Source organism: Macaca thibetana, chromosome 12, assembly GCF_024542745.1.
Source record: "Macaca thibetana thibetana isolate TM-01 chromosome 12, ASM2454274v1, whole genome shotgun sequence".
In the NCBI taxonomy this organism is placed as follows: domain Eukaryota; kingdom Metazoa; phylum Chordata; class Mammalia; order Primates; family Cercopithecidae; genus Macaca; species Macaca thibetana.
This window is the reverse complement of record NC_065589.1, coordinates 33,271,796-33,289,517: the sequence shown is the minus strand read 5'-3', so window position 1 is coordinate 33,289,517 and position 17,722 is coordinate 33,271,796. Positions and strand designations below refer to the sequence as shown.

Below are 17,722 nucleotides of genomic sequence, written 5' to 3'. Positions count from 1 at the left end.
TTAAGAGGTAATTTTTTTTAATGGTGATATTTCAAGGTCAACATTTTCCGTGCTTTCTAATTCATTGTATTTGTATCGTTCTTCAAAGAGTTTTCATATTCATTATCTTTTTAAGCATGAGAGAATTGGACTGTCATTTTTAGTTCTCATATGACACATGAATACACTGAGAGTTAGATTAAGTGAACTGTCTCTAGAGCATACGTCTGGCTATCTAGAAAGTAATAACTATAAAGGGAGGGGATCTTTTTTATTAGGGTTGGGGGAAAGGTTTGTTTTATTCACTGATGTTTCTAGTGCTTAGAAGAGTGCCTGACACATACTAGGTGTCAATGAACATTCGTTGACTCAATAAATGAATGAATCTAATTAGTGACAGAGCTGGGTCTAGAATTCTCTACTCCCTCAGCCATTGCTCCTTTAGTGCTGACAAGAGTTGTTCTATGTTCTCAAGCGCCCCACATTTCGCTTGTCGTTTCTGGATGCACCTGTGGTTGGGTTTGTGAGGCAAGGCCCGTGAGCTTTCCTGGTGAGGTGCCACTGGTATCCCCGCCTCACAGCGACACAGGGGAGGGAAGCCGGGGGTCTCTGGAGGTTGCTCCCGCGAGACTAAAGCTGCTGCCTCCGATTTTCCAAGGACGCCAGTTAGGAAGGCCCGCCTGTCCCGCCGCCCGGGCACTGGCCTCACTTACTGGCCTCACTTTGTCGCGGGAAGGGACCAGGGCTCTGGAGAACGCCCAGGCCAGCGGCTGGGCGGGGCTCTCCAAGGCTCCCACCTCGCGGTCCCCGCCTGGCGGCCGGCGGCTGCGGCAGGAGGCGGGGCGGCCGTGCTCCCCCTCCCGGACACTGCGGCGGTGGCAGCGCCAGCCCCGCCGCGGCCGCCCACGGGCTCGCGGAGTCGGGCGGGACCTGCGCGGGGCGGGGAGGAAGGGCCGGGGCGGGGCTGCAGCTCGAGAAGGCTGGTGGGGGCGCCGCTCTCAGTCTGGGGCGGGCGCTCGGGCTGCGCGGGCTCTGTGCAGCAGCAGCAGCAGCAGCAGCATCCTCTCTTCCTTTACTTCCCTTCCGCTTCTTTCTCTTCCTTCTCCTTCTTCCCCCCCCCTCCCTTCTTCCCCTAACCCTTCCACCCCTCTGCTTCTTCTCCGGAGGACGCTAAGTCCGTGAGCGGCGGCAGTCGCGACCGCGGGTGCATCCAGTTTCTGCGCCCAGGTAAGAGACCGTCCCCACCTCTGACTCTATGTAGGGCGCCTCTCCTTTTGCCTCGGTCTCTGAGTAGAAAGAGGTGGGAATGGGGAGGGGTCGTGTCTCATCCTCTAGCACTCCTAGCAGGCAGTCTGGGAGTTGGCCGAGCTGCCCAGCCGTGCACCTGGCGGAAGATTCGGGCCTGTCCTATCCAGGTGTCCACTGCGGAGTAGGGGGCAGGACGTTACTGGTACCTGAGCCCTGGCTTCGTAGAAGTGCGAGTGACCTTGTTAGGTACCACTTTGAAACGACTGAAAACTTAGGCCAGGATAGAATACGTGTATCGAAAGCCAGTATTACCTGAGCTGTGGAAAGAAGCGGGGTGGATTCTGCAAAGATAGTGGAAAATAGGAATTCGAGGTAGGAGATTTTTTTGTTCATCCAGCTGTAGAGAACTGCACACTGGCAAGTGAGTGAGTGAGGGAAGCCTTGCCCATTTCAAATCATGTTTCTCTGTAATTCCTTCAGAAACAGCTGGGAGAGGAGGACTGATATTTATAATTGTAGGAAAATGAAAAATCTATGTCTGGTGGTGTTGGAGGGCGGGGCACGAAGAAATGAGTCTGGTTGAGCTTCCACACAGTCGTTTTGCTTTTTAAACGATGGGGGTGGACGTCTGAATCTACAGTACATCTATTCTTTTCTTCCTTTTCTTTTTAAAAGGTTTTTTTGGTGGGGAGAGGGGGACTGCAGTGCTCGCTGCCTTCCTTCCCCCACCTCGTCTTTTGTTTAAGGATGGAAATTTCAAGAAAGAGTGTGTGGGGGGCTAGGAATGGGGAGGTGTATATTTGGGTGTGTATTGGGGGGAGGGGTAGTAAAGGGGATGGAGTCAGAAGAAAACATCCTTGAAAACGAAATTAATGTTATTCTGCCTGGCCATCGGGGCTTCAGGATTTTGTCAGAAAATAAAAAGCTTTCATTAGCAACAAGCCCGTTTGTGACAATTGCTGTGTGCCATCTGTTGTAAGCCCTTAGCACAATGCTTCCAGGACATAGACCCTTTAAAATTGAGTCCAGTGTAAAGCGTTTTTGTTTAAACGCATAAGCATACAAGTATGCACACAAATGTGTAATACACTACATACATGTTACAAAAGGAAATTGGTACTTAAAAGACTGACTTTTAAAAATTGTATTTAAGGGTTTGGAAATTGTTATGAATAAAATATGTAGTGCAAAACAAAAAAAATATATTGGTGGTGGTATATAACTTTGGGTGTGAGGCAAAGGGATTGATGACTGTTGGTAAGGAACTAACTTAAATGTTAAAGATGTAATTTATTTTAAAATGATGCGTCTAGAAAAGGAAATGATTGCAAAATGAAATTGAGGTTTGCAGCCACAGTGAGGCGATGGAGAACAAAGCCTTTTATGTGAGCCACATTATGCAAAATGTCCCATGCATGAGCTGCAGGTACCAGCCCAATTCAAAAGCATAGTTCTTTCACTATGTCATTTCACTGAGGACAATTATGATTTTTTTGGCAGTCAAATAGATTGAATAAATAGAATCCCTTTAGAATGTTGTTAATTTTATGCCCAAGGAAAAGATTACAGCCTTCCATCAGAATATAACACAAAATAGCACTTTAACTGGGCAATAGGTGTCTGTATTTTGGTAGAAATCCTTATGAATTTACAAATCATGGAAGTTCCAAAAGCCCCAGCCCCATGCACACAAAGAACCCTTCCTTCAAGAAAAAGTCATTTTTTTCTCATTCAGTAAGGATTATTATATTTGTGTGTGTGTGTGTATGTTGATTTCCTGGTAATTTCATCTGATTATCATAGGTTTACATCTGCATTCATGATTTGTATATTATCAGAGCCATTGTGGCTTCAGGATCAGTGGTACATGCTGTTTATCTGTTGTTCATTCAATTTTAATTTTTCATATTTTACAGTTTGCTACAATATTATTTAATGTCCAAAGTTTTCTTTTTTAAAACCATAAGTAGAAAATTGCTTAACACACATCTGAAGATCTAAGTAATTTAAAAATAGAGCTACCTTTTATAAAATAATATTTTAGTTATACTAATTTTTATTTTATTTATCTCCTCTCTTATTTTTTTTTCCCTTTTCTTATCAAATAACCTGTTTCTTTATGGCTGCTTTAGTCTTCTGTTTATGTCTAGACTGCCATAGCAGGTCCAGTGTTCTCAAGAATTTTGAATTTAGGATTGTTCATTCTCTCCAGCACCTCTCAGGATGATTTGTTTACAGCACCTTCTCAGGGAGGAGAGAGGGAAAGAATGTGCTGAAAGAGCATGACCCAGTGAAACTGGCACAGCCATTACCTCATCCTAGTAGGTACTTCAGATTCATTGAGGGAGCAGGCATCCTCTCAGTGGAAACCAAACACCAGGAGCACACCCATCTCAGGGCAAAAGCCTTTCTCTTCCCATAGCAGCCTCTACTAATGTCGTTCCACTGAGGTTAAAGGGATATTTTCTCTTTTGTGTATTCCTTTTCAGGGATCTTGAACTTGGTTAGAAGTATGTAGCCAGAAATGAAACTTGGCACAGAATCCTCTAAGCCTGAAGGAATAATTTCATTCCTTTACCCCTTTTGGTTTAAACCAGTTTCCAAATTTTCTAAACATCAGAAGGGAAAAGGAAGAAAAATGTTGGTATATTTTTGTGTATTTTCTTATCACACATACGTATTTAGTGTTGAATTTTACTAGCAATTAGACAACAGACTGGACATGCTTTTAACAAATATAGTTGCACTGTTGACAATTTAAAAAATCATTATTACATTTGCTTATAGGACAATAGGTGCGTCCTTCAGTGATTCATTGATATCCGTATAAGACTGACCATATGAAACTGGGGATTTTAGTATTCAAGTTGGTAACTCTGATTATTGAATCCTTTCAATACTTAATTTCCTCTTAACAGATTAAAATAAAGAATCTGAAATAACAGTTACAATAGAAGATAACACCACACCCAGATCAAAACTATCCTCCTTAATGCTAAAAGTAGTCACTTTAGGCAAGTCATTAGTAAATGCATGAACCTGAACAGTTTTGAAACAATCTCAAATTTTTTTGTCTCTGTTACAGATGAGTTAAAGATGCTAATAAACTCTTTGAGTCATATCTGATTCTCTCAAATATATCAAGTCTTTTTGCTACTTTAATTATCTCTTTACTGTTGCTATTACCTTTATCTACTCAATCTAGACCTTTTCATATAAGGGCTGTGTTTTGATCATTTCACCATATTTTCCCTCCCTTCACACCGTTCTTTTAAATTCGATATTTGGATGTTAGACTTACTGTTCTCTAGCTATTTTTGTTTCAGTAATGTTACTCTCTTGATAAAAATTTTGGCCTTTATTTTTCATTAAGGAGAGCACTTACTACCATTTATGTATTTATTTATTTATTCATTATGAGAAACAACTTTTGATATTCTCAGTTATCAATTGCAGAAAATGGTTCTAGGCACCAAAAGCAGTTAAAGGGCTGCAAATTAATATGTAGTACACAAAAGGCCAAAGTCAAGGGAGAGAATGTGTATGGAGGTTTGGGTGGGTGGGTGTAGAGGAAGATGTGGAATGAAAGCAAATTCTCAGCTATTAAAAGCTGTCCATGTAGGGTAGAGATGAGCCTTTTTTTTTTCTTTTTTTTTTTTATTATACTTTAAGTTCTAGGGTACATGTGTACAACATGCAGGTTTGTTACATATGTATACTTGTGCCATGTTGGTGTGCTGCACCCATCAACTCGTCAGCACCCATCAACTCGTCATTTATATCAGGTATAACTCCCAGTGCCATCCCTCCCCCCTTCCCCCTCCCCATAATAGGCCCCAGTGTGTGATGTTCCCCTACCAGAGTCCAAGTGATCTAATTGTTCAGTTCCCACCTATGAGTGAGAACATGCGGCCTTTTTGTCTGAGAGGGTGAAGAAGGAATAAATGTTTTGTTTTTCTGTTTCAACATATTTTGTCCCCATCCCTCCTCTGTCATGTCTTTGAACTAAGGCATAGTGCTTCCTTGTAAAAATTATACAGTATGTTTATTGGAAGGAGTTTTATGGTGAATTAGGTGAATTCAGAATTTTAAAATGATGTGAACACAATTAGATGAATTTGTATGAAAAACACTTTGAATCTAATCTTTGATCTTTCCTGTTCAAGACATAAACTTTCCTTTGAATGGTAGTACTTTAACTGTAATACATTTTACTTAAACGTTTCAGTAAAATTCTATGGAAAGTTAGACAAAACAAAGTGCTCAGAATCCTCTTTCAGTCTGTTGTTAAGTTTATATTGTGGAAGTTGGGGAAAGTTTTAGACAATTTGTTTTCCATTAAAACACACGCCAGATGGGGCACATTTCTTTTCTTTCTTTTTTTTTTTTTTTTGTTGCTTTTTGTTATGTTAATGAGCCTTTTAGGGCAAATAATTTACTTTTAAGATCACACACCTTGACTTTTTTCTTTCCTCCTTTTTTGTCTTCTCTCTTTCCTTTCTTCCCTTTCCCTTTTCTTCTTTTCTTCTTTACTTAGATTGCCCCTTCCTTTCAGTTTGTATTGGCGAAATAAACATTGGTCTTTAATATAGCCTGATATTCTTATTGAAATTTATTTTTCATTATATTTATATTTCTCATTTAACGTGAAGTTTTATGCTAACCTCTCCCCCTTCTCAAGGCTCTATCCCTATCTTGGTCCTTTCTTTGAACTTGGCTTTTTTTTTTTGGGACAGAGTCTCGCCCTGTCACACAGGCTGGAGTGCAGTGGCACGATCTTGGCTCACTGCAAGCTGCTTCTCCCGGGTTCACGTCATTCTTCTGCCTCAGCCTCCTGAGTAGATGGGACTACAGGCACCCGCCACCATGCCCGGCTAATTTTTTGTATTTTTAGTAGAGATGGGATTTCACATTGTTAGCCAGGATGGTCTCAATCTCCTGACCTCGTGATCCGCCTGCCTCAGCCTACCAAAGTGCTGGGATTACAGGCATGAGCCACTGCACCCAGACTAAACTTGGCTTTTATATCTCCTAGGCTTCAACAATTTTTTCCTTGTATACCAATCTTTCATAATACTTTCTACCTCAAAAAGGCCTTTAAAAATCGGAAGAAAAGTTACTACCCTATTTCTCCCCATTAGTTTGTATCCAAGTTTATTCAGTTTCCCTTAGGTTGTAGATAGTTGCTCACCCCAATATATCCTCATCAGCCTTCTTTGAATTACTTTAAAGACATTTTGCAGTCAAAAATAATACATCTATACAATGAATTTTTTTAAATAAAAAATTTGACTAGCCAACTGACTTTTTATTATTTTGTTCATCAGACACTATAAAACATGGTTCAACTAGTTTTTTTAAAAACTTAACTAGTAAAGTTACTATGTGTCAGGCAGTCCATTGTCTTTATTTTATGTTAGTTAACTGATTCCACTAATATATACCTATTAAGTGGAGTATGAACTACTGTACGAGCAATCAGTAAATGTTGAACTAAATTAATTTAATTTTAAGTAAAATATTCCTAATTACATTTCTCTGCATAGCATCATTGTTAGCCATCTTAATCTACCTCAAAAATGACCATAAAATACAGTGCTTGAATAGCATGAGTGTATTTCGTCACTTAACTGTCTAGGTCCTTTACAGTTAAAGCAAACTCACAAGTAAATGTACAAACTGACTCTATTTGAGACAAAACAATCATTTCAATATGAACCCTTTATATTTATTTAAGTAGTAATGGATTTTAGGTGGCTACTGCATTGCATTATAACAATTTAAAAGTACAACATTGTGTTGTTAATGCATGGTGCTGAAATTATATAATGAATTGGTATGAGAAAGTATCAATTTTAGAATGAATAATATGGTATCATTTTGATTGGTATTAAGGCAATTAAATAATGCTCAGCTTTGACATTTTACTATTTTATTTGAGTATTGTGCCTCTCAAATTTGTAATTTAGTCTTCCCTTAAGAGTTTACTTTTTTGAGCAAAATAATGTATTAAATAATAGGCTGCCTATTTTTTATTGTTGATATGATGCACTACATTCTTTTGGCCCACTTTGAAAAACAAGCAAAAAAGTTTTCAGGATTCAGTTATTCATTCTTTTTATCTTAGTAGGTCATCTAGTATAGCCAGGAAAATATTTGATTCTTTAATTTGCTACATAAACTTACTTATTGTTTGAATAAAATTTGCAATATGTAGCATACAATTTCTTTACTTAGTGGATGAGAACATGGAATTATAATACCTGTAACAGCTTCTCAGCCTGCTAATTTTGTCTACCTGGTGTTTCGCAAGGGCTAACATGATGGTGGTAGTGGTGGTATTTGCATGTTTGTGTATAATTACTTTCTAAGATAGAGTTAGACGTTTATATATTTGCTTTTTTCATAGATGAAATCAATTATTATGCAATCAGTTGATTCCACATGAGAATAATTGGTATTAAATACAATTTAATAGGGGAAAATGACCAAGTATTTATTAATGAAATCAAATTAGATTAATATTAAAGTATCACTGTATTTTTCTGTTTAGATTAAGATAGTCCAGATTCCATTGTTCATTATTGAAATCAAATGGTAAAGCTAAATCTTGTGCTCAGAATTAGAGCGTCTCCATGTTGATCAAAACGTCCTAAGTTGCAATACTGGCTACTAAAATGTATATTTTAAGAAGTTCAGGTGACACTGCTTTCACATGGAAAATGCAGTTTATCTTCACTTAAACACCAGAAACCAGGACTGATGGAACTTTTAAGAATTTTGCTGCTAGGGAAACATAAAATACTAAGCATCTATTGAAACCTGAATCTCTTATAAAACAACCAGGTGACTATGATCTAGGATTTAATGTATACATATGTAACAAACCTGCACATTGTGCACATGTACCCTAGAACTTAAAGTATAATAGAAAAAAAAAAAAAAAAAAAAAAAAAAGCTTTGGCCACTGTATCTCAGACGAAAGTTTTGCCTCATTCGGGATGAAGATTGTTATAGAGCACTGAGTGGCCTTTGGTGAAACTGAGCAGTTTTTTTCATTTGTTTAAGTTCTTATAGCTTTAAAACTCCGTCACGAATTTCATGTTTTTTCTTCTTTTGTCTTTAGTAGCACCATATTGAGAGTGGTCAATATCAAAATTGGCAGTATGAAGCTGTGTACAATCCTGGAGATTCTTACTGCCTTATTTAGCCCCTTCCCAAATGGTATCATGAGGGTTTTAATAGGAATCCAAAGTTCTCCATTTAAAAAATGGTATTTAAAATGGATAAACTGATTTTTAATAAAGTATTTTGCTTCCTGACATATTTACAATTTATGTAATGGAATAGCTTTTTGTAGCCCTGTTAATTACTGGACTTAGAAGGACTGTGTGTTTACATATCTGGAAATATTTAAAATACTATTAAATGCATTCTTTTTATAATTAGTTAATTATTTTCTACATTTACAAATGAGAGCTACAAATGTATTTTTTATTTCTGTGCCTCTGCGCAATCACTGAAGAGGCATCAATTCTCAAGACTTGCTACTTCTATTGAATTAGAGGATGTTTGATGGGGAAAAGAGACTATCAAGAGCAAATGTTGTGAACCTGTGGAGTACATATAAATAAACTGGGATAGTGACCATTTCAGTGATTTTCCTTATCTAGTTAGTAGTGGAAGCAGGCCTGAGACTCAGTAATTCAGGCTCAAAATCAGTGCTTGGTAAGAGGTGTCACTGAAGACTCATCTCATTCTGACTGCCGTTCCCAACTCTGCTTGTATTTCTGTTCTCTGAGCTGAGGGTGGAGTGAGGTGGCAGTCATACCTGCCCAACTTTGTGACTCAACTGTGACTCTCACATGGATATAAAAGAGGGAGGGGCTCGGAATTCTAGGGTCATTCCAACCAGCTGCATGCCAGCTACACTACTATAAGCATTGAGACTAAATCTGATCCAGGAAACACTTACAAAGCTACTGCTCCAGGGCCATTCCTGTGGTTTGGATCTCTCAGGATAGTAGTTTAAACTCTGGGGATGTGTGCCCAGACTTGGAAAGCCAATGAGCTTTTCTGTGAGCTTGAACTATCCATACTGATGCTTCCAGACTGATTTGAGTCTATGTTTAAACTTGGCTCAACATATAAGGGGAATGCAACAAAAATAGGCAGGTTGAAACTTTTTTCTCATCTATAGTGCCATTAAATTTTCTTAAAATTGCTTTCCTTTTGTGTTTCCCCCAGATTTAACATTTTTAGCTAAGAGGAAGTGAGCTAGAAAGGCTGTGGGCCTCTTTGTTTGTGCCTGCTTCCCACTTACCTTCCTACTCTTACGTGCCTTCCTGTTTCTCTGCTGACAGTGCTCCATCCCTCTTGGTGGTTGTTGTTTTTGTTTTTTTGTTTGGTTGTTTTTTGTTTTGTTTTGTTTTGCTTTTTCCAAGACTTCAAATTAAATAAGAATTGGGTGTTGCTGTGGTTACTGTGTTCAGCAGAGCTTCACCTGCAGCCATGCTACTTAAGCATTATAGAGCCTTTAGTTGACAAATACTTGAAAGCCATAAAGAGCATCTTGAATGAAAGAAATTAAGTAGAAATTGTGCTTAAATATTCAAGGAGAAACATATTCCTGGTCACTGAAAACTGAAACCATACCACTGTCGAGAAAATTAGAAGAATTCTAATGCCACCGTTCTGTTAGAATATTCCGTGTAATATGTCTTAATTCTCTAGACGAAAATGTCTAATCATCCAACAGAATCAGAGTGACTGTTTTATCACTGAGTAGATAGAACAAAGTTTCTTATAATTTCCATATACATTGATGAAAAATGGGTTGTGCATATTGTCTTCCTCTGAAGTGTCTTTATGTGGTACAAGGAATAAAACCACCTTAATTGTATATCAAGAGTCAACACATATAAATGCGGATCTCTTAAAGTAAGATATTTCATACTCTTCTTAGTTTATTTTATTTGATGGTCTGAAAATTTAAATAATCTGTAAAGAATTAAAATAATGCCTTTTAGAACATGATATTCTTACTTGGGAGGGATTCACTCTCTCTTCTACTTGAATATCAGGCTAGTGTGTCCTTTCTTAGATCACAGCCCATGGTTCATTCATTTATTTATTTAACAAATGGTTATTGGGTTCCTAATATTTAGCAGGCACTTTTCTGAATGTGGAGAATATCAGAAGAAACCGTATAAATTCCTGTCCTCATGGAGCTAACATTCTAGCAGCAGGAGACAGACTTTAACAAGTAAAATAATAAATGAACATTTCAGACACAAATAAATGCTGTTGGGAATATACAATAAACATATATAATAGAGCTTGTCTGTGGTGGGATAGGCTGCCTTTGGAGGCATGAGTGATGAGAAGTAGCCAGCCACAGGAGTACCCGGAGGAAAAGCTTTCAAGTGAGAGAGAATAGCCCTAAAGCAGGACGAAGCTTGATACATTTGGGAAACAGAAAGACCAATGGCACTGGCTTTTGACCCCGATAAGGAGTTTGTCTTTTATTTAACTTGCACTGCATTGTAATTTTTGAGGTTGTTAAAAGCAGAATTTTTTTAGGATCTTGTAAAAGCTTTCAAAGATTAATTATATCTTCTAAATCCCTCTAGATATATTTGTATCTTATTTGCTAATGTGTTAAATCACAAGAGAGAAATAATTTAGAAAATCAGAAACCAATGGTGGAAACAAGAATAGACTTTTGGTAAGCTGTTCTTATCTAATGCTGTAATGTAACTCAACCTGTATCTTTTTTTTGGCTGTTGGAGAATTACATGCATAATTAATTTTAATCACTTGTAGTCTCTTTGTACCCCAAACTAAGCTTTTCAAAACAATCTAAACAGAAAAGTAGAAATTCGTGTTTGAGAGCAGTAGTCAAAAAAAAATTCCATTCTCAATATGAATGTGTCCTTTGGCTATTTCCCGACAGCAGATTTAGTTGTAAACAAGGTCAGGTGCCGGTGAAAGCGCCGAATCCTAGCCACTAGACCATGCCGGGCGCAGTGGCTCACGCCTGTAATCCCAGCACTTTGGGAGGCCGAGGCGGGCGGATCACAAGGTCAGGAGATCGAGACCACGGTGAAACCCCGTCTCTACTAAAAATACAAAAAATTAGCCGGGCGCGGTTGTGGGCGCCTGTAGTCCCAGCTGCTCGGGAGGCTGAGGCAGGAGAATGGCGTGAACCCGGGAGGCGGAGCTTGCAGTGAGCCGACATCGCGCCACTGCACTCCAGCCTGGGCGACAGAGCGAGACTCCGTCTCAAAAAAAAAAAAAAAAAAAAAAAAAAAAAAAAAAAAAAAAAAAAACAAGGTCAGGTGCCAAGCAACAACCAACATTAAATAACAGTGTAACACACATTTTGCTTCTTAGAGACAACGGTCTAAATCTCCTGATAATTTGGTAAGTGAGCTGATCCAATTTCATGATAATCTTGAATCATGTATGAGATTAATAAACAGTGTACCTCTTTATGCATCTATTGCTTATACTAAAATATTTAATGCACTTTTCAGATATTTATGGCCTTAGTATAATGCTCTATTGAGTTTAGCTTTAAATACAGTTTGCAGACATTTGATTGATTATACTTTTGGCATGGTTCAAAGCTGTTTACTTTTTTCCTAAGCATGCCTTCAATAAACAAAATTATTATCGTTATTATTTTATTATTATTATTTGTTTGAGATGGAGTCTTGCTTTGTCGCCCAGGCTGGAGTACAGTGGCGCCATCTCGGCTCACTGCAAGCTCTGCCTCCCTGGTTCACGCCTTTCTCCTGCCTCAGCCTCCTGAGTAGCTGGGACTACAGGCGCCCGCCACCATGCCCGGCTAATTTTTTGTGTTTTTTAGTAGAGACAGGGTTTCACCATGTTAGCCAGGATGGTCTCGCTCTCCTGACCTCGTGATCCACCCACCTCGGTCTCCCAAAGTGCTGGGATTACAGGCGTGAGCCACCATGCCTGGCCTATTTTTTAAATTTTTTTATTTTGTCATGTTATGGTAGTTACTGGACATTTCCAAAGTATCACATAATTTAGGAGCAATTAATATTTTTATTTTATAATGGGGTATTTAATTATTGTTGATTTTTCTTTAAGCCTCTTTCCTTGACTTCTGTTTTATTTTTAGTATTATTTTTTATTATATAAATTACTTTAATATGGAACCATTTGATATAGGGATCTCCCAGACTTGCAGTTACTTAAATGTTAAAAATATGGGACAAGCGTGGTTACTCATGCTTATAATCCTAGCATTTTAGGAGTCTGAGGCAAGAGTTCAAGACCAGCCTAAGCAACATAGTCAGACCCCAAACCTACAAAATAATTTTTTAAAAATTAGCCAGGTGTGATATTACGTGTCTGTAGTCCTAGCTACTCAGGAGACTGAAGTGAAAGGATTGCTTGAATCATGGAGTTGGAGGCTGCAGTGAGCAATGATTGTGCCACTGCACTCCAGCCTGCATGACAGAGCCAGATCCTCTCTCTCTCTATATATATATATGTTTTATATATGTGTTATATATGTTTTATGTGTTATATATGTTATATATGTTATATACATGTGTTTTTATATATATATAAAACAAATCAACAAATAATTCAAATATATATTAAAGTCTGAATAGTATTCTTGGAATTATATCCAAAATGTGGCCTTTTTAATATTGAGATATTACTAAGCATCAAATTTAAATTAAAATGTATTTCAAAGAGTTAATAAAAGAGCTTTAAAAAGAATCAGAAAAGTAATTAATTTCTTCTATATAGACAACCCTGCTTGTGCTATAGAATATCAAATATACAGCATATTGGTCTCCTCTAGTTGACAGTCACTAGAGATATAAGACATAAAACTAGTATTAAAAATAATATAATTTACAACCATATGAATGGTAAAAAAATAAAGTATGTCTTGTAAGTGCTAGCAAATTCAGAGGAGGAAGAGTCATTGCCATGTGCAGAAGTGAAACACATTATGTCAGAAGCAGCATGAGTGTGTCTAGGTTTGGAAAAGCACCTAGATAGGACAATAGCAATAGCAAAGGCACTGAGGTGACAGTGAGCAAAGCAAACCAGATTGCCTATAATAGAGGGTTTCTTTTGGAGAACAGTTGCCTGTGTGGGTGGTGCTGGATTTGTAGAGGTCCTTAGTAAGAGATTTGGGTTCATCGTAAGGCCACTGGCATCAGTGAAGGATTTTTGACCTGGGAAATGGTGTGAGGAATGTGAAATATTCAGATTAGCAAGAAAAATTTGGGGAAAGATAGTGGCCTGCCTAGAGTTTCTACATATGGTGTAGCATAGAGACATCAAACTATTTAGACTGGGAAACTAAGGGACTTCTTTGGAAACTTTGGTTACAGACATTTTCACATACAATTAAGAAAATATCAACATTAAAGAATGGGATAGTGTGATGCTGGTGGAGATGGGTGAGAGTTAGAAGCCATGCAGAAATGTCAGTCAGTGAATAATATAGGCTTCTATTGGGGTTATGTCACATGCATGCCAAATATATATATATTTAAAGGCACTGGCCTTGGAAAATAAAGGAAAAGAACAAAGATTAATTTCTATTTAATTCCTTCTAATTTCTAGACCTTAATGGAAATGGACTTCATGACTTCACAGATAAGTTAGTAAACAGTTATTGAAAATCAGTTGTATGTGTGTATATGTATGTTAACAAATTGTCTTTCAGAAGATTATAAACACATCTTGTTAGATATTTATTTCTAATTTTAAAGATTTGCACTAAGACCTGTTAATATTTTTATAGTTAATGTACTGTGGTAGGGATTGGCAAGCTATTTTATCAAAGGGCCAGAGAGAAAATTTTTAGGCTTTGTGGGTCACGTATAGTCTCTATTACAATTACTCAGCTTTGCTGTCATAGCAAGAAAGCAGCCACAAACAATAGATAAACAGTTGTTATCATGTTCCAATAAACTTTTATTACCAAAAGCAAGTGACAGTCCCATTTGACCTTCAAACTGTATTTTGTCAACCCTGGCATATGTTGTCATGGTTGAACATGAATCCAGAAAATAGCTTTGAAATTATAAAAACCATGCTGTTAAAAGATAAATACATGAAGACTATGTGAAGACAATAGTTAATATATTTCCCTTTATGAAGTCCCATGGATGGAATCTTTAGATTTCTCTCAAGTCAGAGCATGTTAGATACTGGAGACTCTTTCCTAAGCCATTAGCTTGGTTTTGTAATCAGTGTTTGTGACGTTGATTGTGTCTCCATTTTTTTCTTGGCTTCTAGTAATCTCAGAATAAAATCGTGTCCCCCTTCAAGTAACTGTGTAGAATCTTTAGTAGACATTTCATACACTAACATTTTCATGCATCATTTTCTTATGATTTCTCTTTATCCTAATTTTGTTGAATCTTTTTATTAAAAGGTAAAATGTAAATCAAACTATATTCTGTGTTTTCATCAGAGATCTACTTTCAATGAAAGTCTGTGACCAGAACAATATTCACTTTTCAGAAGGAAAAGATGGCATGGCCTTTTTGGTCATATTGATCATATTGTATTGTCAATTAGGACAGATTGCATTGTTCTTGTTCGGTTTTCACAAGTGAGACCATTTTCTCAAAAATAAATTATAACGTGTGTGTGAATATGCTGTTGGAGGACATTTGTTAAATCTGTTACCCATGCACTTAAAAAAAGTGGGGTGGATTTTTTGATTCTGAACCTTTCACTGTTTGTTATCAAAAATGTCTTTTAAACCGTTTTGCAACCCTCTCAACTTTAGTGATCCTGGTAGGAAGATGCTAAGACCCAGGTGTTTTGTCTTATAAGTGCATGGTCATGAAAATATTCTGAGAATTAGAATTTAGATATGTAAGCACTATTTTGTCTCTCCTCAGAATGCCACATGAGGTTTTCTCATTCAAACTGAAATCTGGGACTTACAGTATAACTATGAATTTTGATTTTGTTTTGTTTTACATATTCTCATGTGAAATTGTACTGTTGCCTTCTAATTTCGATAATAGGTAGATATTGTGGATGCATTGGAATTATAATTAAATAATTGGCCTAATTTTCACTGTTCTATTAAATCAATAGTGAGATTGTTTGACTCTTCCAGAAATAACATGATGGACAAGAAGGCTCCTCATGTGACCATTAGCCCGAAAACAAAAAGTTATTAATTAGCTGTGACTTGATAATGATTCTTAGACATAATCAATGGGAGTGTCAAGGGAAATGGCAATATTCTTTAAAAGTTAAGAAAAATTGAAGAATACTGTACAAAAATACGTAAGTTAGAAAGTTCTTTGTTGTCAGATAGTTAGTGGTTTGTTCCCCCTTATCAGGACTTGTATTTGAGATAAGTTGTTCCCCTGTAATCATCTTGCATTGTTTAGAGTCACAGAGAATTAGAAATGTAACAAGTTGCATTTCAACCAGATGTGGAACATAGACGACACCTTGAGTGATGAGCCATGTGTATAGTCAGAACCAGATTTCAACAAATATTGTTGCTTAGGTGCAGTTGCAAGGAAAGTACAATAGGCATGAGACTGTACTATTGTTATGGTAGTGAAATATATAAAGTATCTCAAATATTAGCAAGAGGTTAGATTAAGCTAAGTTAGTCAAGATGAAAAGATGGTGTTGTACTTTGCTAAAGTGAGTTCAATTTTTATTTTCCTGTGGCAAAGAAAAAATTAATATTTTATTGTAGATATCAGATACTTATGGAAACAGTCTGTAGATAAAGATGTGAATGTAAATGGAGTATGAATATTTAACCTTGAGGATATTATTTTTATTATTTTAAAGTAATTATTTCAAGGTAAAAATTGCTTAGGATTCCTGTATTATGCTGGGTTATTTTTCGCATCCCAAAATATTTCAAACATAAGAGCAGCCACTGGAAACTTTGTGATGAATAAATATTCATGACTTTGTATCTTGTGATTAAAACATAGTTTATTATGTAAATAACTTCACTGATTTTATTCAGCATCATTTTTCTGGGAATATAATTAGGAAAAAACATTGAACAATTGCAGTTGCCTTTCTAAAAATATTATGCACTTTCTTAAACCTGAAGAGAAGGTGCTGTATGTCTATGGAGAATCAACTCTCACCATTGAGCTGAGGAGCCCTAGTTTAGGCCAAGGCACATCTGGAAAATGCTTCTCCTTAGAAAAGTACTATTGGCTTAAACAGAGTGGCAGCACTTATTCATGCCATTTCTGGACTCATGTCAGCATCCTCAGGATGGAATGAAAAGTAACCTTACAATGACACGGCTCTCTGGTGGTCAGATTTGCTGTTACATATCATCTTCATAAAATCTAGGAATACATATATTCAGAACACAAACAACATTTCAGTTTTTGAGATAACTATATTATATGTTTTTAATATAATCTAATAATAGAATAAAATAGACCTCCTGTTGGAAAAATCCATACCAACTCTAATAAAAATTTCATTTTGCTCTTAAAAATAACATACAGATTTTTATTCGGTTGCCATTTAACTGCTTAAAAATTTGTAAGTTAAACATTTGAAGTTGTACATGAACAGTGTAATGCCTCCTCATTGATGGTATGTAAATAAAGTTTCTTCTCTATTTCTGAAGTTGGAGAGAATAAGATGGAGAACAAAGAGGGGTATCATATGGTGATCACTTTGTATAACTCCAGTTTGACTGAGTGCTGTCATTTCTGTGTACCCACATTGCTGCTCCGTTTTGTCATTTATAAGATTATACATTTGATTACCTAATTCCATAACTACATGTGGTTACTAAGGTCCACATTTATTAATACCTATACTTCTTTGAACAAGATGCCTAATATATGTGCGTGTATAAATATGTACATATATATAATTTTTAAAGGATAACTTTGCATAGACTAATAAGGGAAGTACTGGAAAAAAATCTAAGTTGAAACTAAATTATGACTTTCTTGGCCCTTGTTTCATTATTTTTAAGGTGACAATAGTTACCAAAGATCTCTTGAGTTTTTTGTTTTGTTTTTGCTTCACATCTAAGAATCTGGAAGTCAAATTAAAGCTATATTTTAGGGCAAAGACTTATTGTTTCTCAGGAAGTGAGAGTGAACAAAATACTCTATACACCACAATGGTAGCTCCATAGAAAAAGGGAATGTCAACAGGTTTACCATACATAAGGGATGCTGATCACTTTTAGGTCACATTAGCCATTTGAGAACAGTCAGAAAGTAAGCAACTGTCACCCTTTATAAAATTGTATGAAGTTTATAAAATTTTAAGTCGATGTTATGTTATCCCAGTGCTTGGTACTGGGATATCCAACATGAATAGATAAAGACAAAGCACTGAATTTATGTGGAAGAGAACGTAAATAAAATAACATCTTACTGACTCTTATTTATTTTATGGTTTTGTTGTCCACACAATAACTTTTAAAAATCATGATAAGTTACAAACTGTTCCATTA

The 17,722-nt window shown here is 36.8% G+C and overlaps 1 protein-coding gene across 2 annotated transcripts in view; it reads left to right on the top strand.

Moving 5' to 3' along the window:
- The first annotated feature begins 906 nt into the window (after positions 1-906).
- Positions 907-17,722, top strand: part of MAP2 (microtubule associated protein 2) — a 310,528-nt gene continuing 293,712 nt past the window's right edge. For both annotated transcript variants that reach the window (XM_050752606.1, XM_050752604.1), the window contains exon 1: positions 907-1,206. The gene's annotated coding sequence lies outside the window, so the exon portion shown is untranslated. The remainder of the gene's footprint in view (positions 1,207-17,722) is intronic.